Genomic DNA, 5,366 nt, shown 5'->3' with positions numbered 1-5,366 from the left:
CTTCTCAAAGAAGGGCCGCCTTCTCCGCGGCCTCCTCTTCCTCCTTCTTCACCTTCGCCTCCTCCAGCCCTTCTCCTCCGCGGCCTTCTCCTTAGCTTCGAGCTTATCATCCAACAGCTCGTCAAATTTTTGCCACGGAAAGGAGCCATCAAGAAAGAGCTCCCTATCACTTCCCCTGGCGCCTTCTTCGGCCAGTCCGTATTGGGCGCACATGTTAGGAAGAATGACACTTTGAAGCTTCTCAATGTCCAACTCCCTCTGGGCGATGATAGCCTTCATATTCCGAAGCACCTTCCCCTGGGCCTGGAACATGGATTTCCATTCGTCCCTCTTCCCAGCAGTGAAGTCGACGACAGCCTGAAGCTTCTCACGCTCCTCCAGCAACTTAGCAGCTTCAGCCCCCGCAGCCTCAACCTTGGCTCTCTCGGCAAGGACCGCCTTTTCAGCGTCCTCCCTAAGTTTTCGCTCAGCAAGGACCGCTTTTTCAGCCTCAGCCTTGGCCCTCTCGGCTTCCTTCTTCGCAGCAGCGACCTCAAGCCTGAGCCGCTCAAGCTGTGGGGCAACTTGACCATGACCTTTTCCTGCTCCATAATATGAGCACCGGCCACATCAGCCCACTTCGCCAGCATCCTGGCCAAACTTATGCCCTCCGACCTAATCTGGGCGGGGGTAGGCTTCGGGAAGGAAGAGACGACGGTGGCATCTTTACCACCCGTCTGCATAGGTCGCTTCTCAGCACGCCGTTCAATAGGACCAGTAGACGGCGGCGGTTGATCTACAAAAAATTCAATAAAGGCATCTGTGTCAACATTCATGGACATACCAGAGAGCCTGTCATCAGGCACGCCTAATGAACCGGCTAAGTCTGAGCCACAGGATAGATCTGTACCAGGCTTGGCCTTCTTGGCCGGAGGACCCATTTCTTTGCCGGCCTCGGTAGAAGTAGCAGCAGCAGCAGCAGTCTCTTTTCTCTTGCGTAAGAGAGGAGATTCCACTGCCACGGTGACCTCCTCCTCGGCGGTAATATCGACGATCTCCACAGTCTCCTTTTGGACTGCGGGGATTGGAGGTGGAATTGAAGTTGACGCCGTCGCCACCGAAGACATTGCTTTTCGCTTCCGACGCGGAATGTTACCAAGCAACCTTCGCTCGGGCCGCCGTCGTATCCAACCCTTCTTGATCCGATCCATGAGATCATTTGGCGCCGGTCTGCGATCACGGGCTTGGGCCTTAGGATGCAAATTAACAACTGTCTTGTCCTTGGCAAGCCCCATTCTCGCGAGGATATCCTCAGACAGGTCCGGGCCAAAACGGTCTGCAAAGGAAACGAAGCAAGAGTTAAGTAGAAGAAATAAATCAAAGTTCAAAAAACAGAAACATTAAAAGCAGAGATGGGCCTCACACCGACCCCACTCACCCCGTTCGAGGGCCGGTATGAGGCCGACGTGGCAGAGCAGCTCATCCTGAAGAATGATCTGCGTCGGGGGCATCCATCCCTTCGGCATTCCATTCTTCTCAGCCTCAAATAGCCTCATCGCCCGCTTCTCATCCGCATTAAGAGGGACCCTGCTGGCGTCCATCTTAAGCTTACTCCGGGAGACCCATTTGTCATGCTCCCCCTTACTCTCGCACCGCAAATTGACGTGTGTGATCTTTGGAAGGACCGGGCAAATGGATAGTCATCCGGCACCTCAACGTATACCCACCGCGCCTTCCAGTCCTTGCAGGAAGAAAGCTTATCAACGGAGACGTAACCTGGCTCCGTCTGCACGCTGTACCACCCAACGCGACCAGGGGCTGACTGTCGAAGGTGATGAAGCCGACGGAATAAATTAACCGTTGGGACCTCCCCTTTGAAAAGGCAGAGCCACACAAAGCCGACTATAGTTCTAATGGCCAACGGGTGTAGTTGGGCCACGGCGACGTTCATGGCTTTAATTATGGCCATAGCGTATTCATTCAGAGGAAACCGGAGCCCATACTCCAGGTGTTTGATGTATACGCCGATGCAGCCCTTGGGAGGGCAACAGACCGCCTGACCTTCCCCAGGAATAACAATACTATACTCCCTGCCGAAGGAGAAGTGACGTTCGAAAAAGTCAGGACCAGAACAACTGGCAAACTTGTTGGTCCAAACACGATCAGGGCCAATCTTACAGGCGTCGCCGTGGTCCAAGAGATACGGCCTCTCCTCATTAGGATGGGCCCTTTCAACATCATCACCGTCATCATCAACATCATCATCCTCATCCTCCCATTCCTCCAAAACTTTTGGATCAACCTCAGGAGAAGGAGACCTAGGACCCCCGGACCTTAGCGGGATGGCGGCTAGTGCCTCCTCTTCATCAAGACGCGACGGGGAACCTCCCGACGCAGGGTTACTAGGTCCGGCATCAGCAGAAGACATGTTCACAACAAAAACTTAACAATTAAAAGTCGGTAAATTTGTTTGTTTACCTTGAAGAAAAAGTGCTACGCCGAAGTGACGATTCTGAAGATTAGAAGAGAAAGAAACCCTTAAAAATCCAAGAAAGAAGAAATTTTTTGAGAGAATAAGATTTTGGTGGCCAAAATCCCAGGCTAACTACTCTATTTATAGAGCAAAGCCCACGAAACGGACCAATCAGGGCAAAGCCCATGAAGCGTCAACCAATCAACGCCGAGCCACGTGTCAAGCATGCAGCCATGGAATGTCAATCGACAAACAGTTACAAAGCTTCTTCAACACGCTCCTTGACAGAATGCCAATCGACGTATCTTCTTCAACACGCCCCTTGGTATCTACTTGCCAAACGGCCCGCTGATCCAACCAAGCTTGGCAGCACCGGCTGGGGGCAATCAAAAGCACACGGCACTCACAACCTCGGTCTCGGCCAGCGCCACTTTCTTTTCCACATCTGATGTCCATTACACATCCATGTGAAGGGGGGATACGGTACGGCCTAAGCAGAACCAAGCCGAGGTAGAAGAAGCCGGGGCAGAAAAATTTTAACTTGCGCAGAATACGCTCAACACTCATCGAAGGTCCATACCACGGCATAGACTACGCTGGGGGCAAATTGATGGGGCATATTCTGCACCCGCTGACCGAGTCAACATATTGAGCAAGGTCAAAGATATCCACAGCAAGTCAACGACTTAGACAGCCTAACCGACGCAGCCTGTCGGCCTGTCTCTTGGGTCTCGGCTGGGACAACTAGCCAGCCGGGGCACATACCCGCGTACTCATATCCAAGACCCCTCGGCATGGAGTCAACGGGGCCCGCCGGCCTGCCATGGGTCCCTCGGCCGAGGGTAGATCAGTCTTTCCACCTGCTAGCCACTTGGCCACTACGTGACAAAAGGTGAAAGTCTATAAATACTCCTCAACCCTCATTGAGGAAAGGATCCGAAATATAACCTAAACACCTCATAATCTGGTAATATCTTCCTTATCTCTCTACAATATATACTTCGCCAAGTATCACACAACTTAATCCCTTTAAGTTTACTGACTTGAGCGTCGGAGTGAGTTCGCTCGGTACAAAGCTGAGCCCTCAGTTTGTTCATTGTTTCAGGAGACCGAAAGGAGGATTCAATCAAAGACGTCATTCTACAAGCCACGAGTGGTAACAAATAACTGCTTCAGAATTACACCCGGAACAAAATGTATTTTCGACATAAATCATTATTCCAATGTAATTATTGTATTTTCTTTATTGTAATTTCATTATTGTATTTCTTGTATTGCTTGTATGCCTTCACATGTAATCAATCTAATTCCTACTTCGACCCAATTGTATGATTAAACTACGTGATAACCGACTTAGTTAATTCTCACATGCTAGGATTAATTTAATGGATGTTGCATTGCATGCATATAAATCGACAATATATCGAGTATAGACGATTTTCCCTAATCATTAGTAGAGGCCTCTATCGAGGCGGGCGGGATTAGGTGTTCGATCAAAAGAGCTTCCTAATACGTACCCTCACCCCTTACTCCAGATCTCTGTGAACACCCGTGTTCATTGGCATCTACGAGAGTCATTCTAGACATAGAATGCTAAGGGTAACGAATTCTTGGTGTCTATGTCATTACTTTGTGTCTTGACATGACGCGAAGTATTCGAACGGTTTCAATTTTCCACAATAAATTGGTGGCGACTCCACAAATGCAAACGCTTGTTCCCAAGCGCCCCGTGGCCCATTGTCCACGATTTGGCGACTCACTGGGATAATACACTTACGTGTAGCCAAGGGTGAAACTTGAACAAGGTTAGGGAATAGTTTGTACAAGACAATTGTCGGTTTTCATAACTCGGTCTTCCTAGATCGTTTATTCGGCCTTCCTAGGCCCAACCCAACTCATTCGACCAATCGTCCCGTCTAAACGGTCCTAATTCTTATTTGGGCCTAAGGATGGATAGCGATTGACGTCATCCATACCATGGTACTTACTCTTGTTTGTATCAAGGGACTTCACTACTTGAGGAAATGGACTAGGAATCGGCCTTACTCTTGTTTGGTACGAGCCTCTCCACAGACTTCGGGTTTGATGGTTCGGTATGGCAACCCACCCTTTAAACCAAAACCTTTTTAAATACACTCAGCATCCCGTTATAATGCTTGTATAAATGTTTGTACCTTACGTGATCACCATTTCTAAACGAAACCATGACGATTTTTGTAAAATAAAAATCCCTTTTAAAGTGTAAATTTCGAAAAAGGCCCATGATTAGCGCAAAACCGAGTCAAAACTCTGTCCATTTGTCAAGTCAAAATTCGGGCCCAAGCCCATTTTAAAACCTCACTTCGAGTCCACTCCTACAACTACACTATAGTTGACTAGGACCAACATTTTTTCAAATTTTGTCATTTCTTCAAAGTTCACTGACACAAGTGGCACACATCCACTTCACGAGTCAAAACATTTCTTTTCAAGTAAGTGTGTTAGAATGGTCGATCGTGTTTTGATTCGTCGTCGATCTCTTATCCAATTTCCAAGATGCCTGAAACAAGTGACGCAAACTTCAACCAACTCCAAGATGGTAATGATCGAATCCTAACCGCGCTAGCTCAAATCCAAGTTACTCAAGACCAAGTGCATGATCGCCTTGACACCATCGAGGGCCGAATGTATACCGTAGAAACGAGGTTGCCTCCTCGGGAAAGTGAAGTAGTTGATGACTTCGTGAATGACTTTAGGGACGAAAACCCTCCCATGGGTATGACTGCAGCCGAGAAAAGACTTCAATACTTAGAGGAGCAATTGATGTATCTTAAAGGGGATGACATTTATAGGGAGAATAATCGCAAGTATGAGGCCGTAAATTCCAAATTCCCAACCAACTTCAACATGACGGATATCCCTAAATTCAAGGGGC

The sequence above is a fragment of the Silene latifolia genome, chromosome 6 (genome assembly GCF_048544455.1).
Source record: "Silene latifolia isolate original U9 population chromosome 6, ASM4854445v1, whole genome shotgun sequence".
Classification (NCBI taxonomy): domain Eukaryota; kingdom Viridiplantae; phylum Streptophyta; class Magnoliopsida; order Caryophyllales; family Caryophyllaceae; genus Silene; species Silene latifolia.
The sequence above is the reverse complement of the archived record's forward strand: the minus strand, read 5'-3'. Positions refer to the sequence as shown.